This window comes from Magnolia sinica, chromosome 16 (assembly GCF_029962835.1).
Source record: "Magnolia sinica isolate HGM2019 chromosome 16, MsV1, whole genome shotgun sequence".
Lineage (NCBI taxonomy): Eukaryota > Viridiplantae > Streptophyta > Magnoliopsida > Magnoliales > Magnoliaceae > Magnolia > Magnolia sinica.
This window is the reverse complement of record NC_080588.1, coordinates 37,162,642-37,164,668: the sequence shown is the minus strand read 5'-3', so window position 1 is coordinate 37,164,668 and position 2,027 is coordinate 37,162,642. Positions and strand designations below refer to the sequence as shown.

Below are 2,027 nucleotides of genomic sequence, written 5' to 3'. Positions count from 1 at the left end.
TAAAAAACTTTTGTGGTGTTGTCCATACACATTCCACAATGAGCCAGTAAGATGAGTGGTTTAGATTTCTGAATAATGTTGTCGCATGTACATACTCATGTAAAATCGAAGTTATGATATTCACTGCCACTAGAGAGATCCTGCCTTATTTGTGTATCATCCAAAACATTTATCTGGATTGTCCGTATAGTCCAGTCCACTTTTCATGGACCACTGAAAAATATGATTGACTAGCTTATCCTATACATATAATCAGTTGTCTTCTTGTCATAACCATTCATTTTAAGGCCATAAATCAGATGTTTAGGATGTCAGAGAAATGTGATTCTTGACCGGAGCAATCCATGATTAGCTTCAGCAGTTGGCTTGAGTACTTTTGACTATCCTATAATTTCTCTAACAGCTTATCTGGACGTTAATTTTTGGGCCATTGATTGAGTGGTTATGATTTTGGCTTGGTGCCTCATAGAGTAAGTTGGATAGATCTTGGGTGAAGTATCATCATTCAATAAGTGTTTCTAAATATTTTAAACTGGCCTTAATCTATATCCAAAAGTGTAATTTTATGAAATAGCTGGCTTGTGTATTTGAAACAAAACTACTATATTCCTCTTCAAGGTTTGGGATTTGAGATGTTGTCCTTCCATGCATCCATTTAATGGACTAGAATAGATATATGGTCACTTTATGGGTAGTGTGCTTGTGATTGATTTTCTGTCATTGTTATATGTTGTTTCATGCCTAAGAGTCTATTACTCCTGATATTGAACTACACTCTCTAGATGGGATTAAGATAGCAAACCAAACAAAATGTATCACAATCTGGCCTTGACTTTTAAGAAATTCAACTCATGGCAGGTATGGTTTTGTACTTCATATTATGCTTTTACTGGTGCTAGAATGGATGACTTTGCTTCTCTTCAACTCAGCCTTGATAGTTGTACCCATCTCACTTGGGCGTGCTTTGTTCAGTGCCATTCCTCGCTTCCCAATAACCCACGGAATAAAGTGTAATGGTAGGTGGAATGTAAACTAAAGACTTTTAAGTTACATTTTCAAAGTTATGAGAAACTAATATGGTTCTTTGCTTCTTTCCTAAGATCTATATGCCTTCAATATTGGATGCTACATCATCTAGACTACCATAGTCAGGGCAGGTATTCAATTGAATATGTTAAAACTCGAAGAGTGGCGAATCTGGCAGCCCAAATCTGGAAGTGGTGTACAATTGTTCTTAAGAGTTCTGTACTGTTGTCAATATGGGTAAGTAACTTCACTTTAACTAAAATGTCTCTGCTATATCAATTTTTCTTGTTACATGATGTTTAATTGCGATCATGTCCATATTTCAGATATTTATCATCCCGGTGCTGATTGGTTTATTGTTCGAGTTGTTGGTGATTATACCAATGCGAGTGCCTGTGGATGAAAGCCTAGTTTCCTCCTGTATCAGGATTGGGCACTGGGGCTCATATTTCTGAAGATCTGGACTAGACTAGTAAGTGTGATGTCTTAAGAGAGAGAGAGAGAAGAACAAGAAGAAGTTTTCCTATGAGGATTTACCAGATTAGTTAATGGGCTGCACAAAAAACAAAAGAGTTTCAAACTCTAAAGGAATTCTATGAGTTTTGCTGCAGATGATTTTTTCCAACTTCTGGCTTTCTGCTTGTGCACTGAGAGGGCATGGCTTCTTCCTTTTGGTACTTCTCTGCAGTCCCAACTGAGGGCCAGGTTGTTAGAGCCTGGCAGAATGCTAATTCTATTATTAGCAGGTATGACTTGGACATCAAATTGTTAGGATTCATTTGATTGCTGTTGGTTTTTTGTTGAGGGGATTTGTTATGGTCTGTTTGGATAGTTGGTATTGCTGCAGTCCAATTTAATCAGATGTTTCATTATGGAGATGGGTTGTGGTTTGTTTTGTCAGCTGGAGCGAGGGATTAGTGAAGAAGGGGATCAGAGTTGCTGAGGATGTTCCCAGGCAATATGAAATGTAAGACCCTAACTTGTGTGTGCAAAATCATTCC

The 2,027-nt window shown here is 37.6% G+C and overlaps 1 long non-coding RNA gene across 1 annotated transcript; it reads left to right on the top strand.

The window, feature by feature from the left end:
• Window positions 1–864: 864 nt before the first annotated feature.
• On the top strand, window positions 865–1,490 carry LOC131229721 (uncharacterized). The gene is made up of 3 exons (XR_009163559.1): window positions 865–1,016; window positions 1,101–1,263; window positions 1,353–1,490. It is a non-coding gene; the product is annotated as an uncharacterized LOC131229721 (long non-coding RNA).
• Window positions 1,491–2,027: the final 537 nt, after the last annotated feature.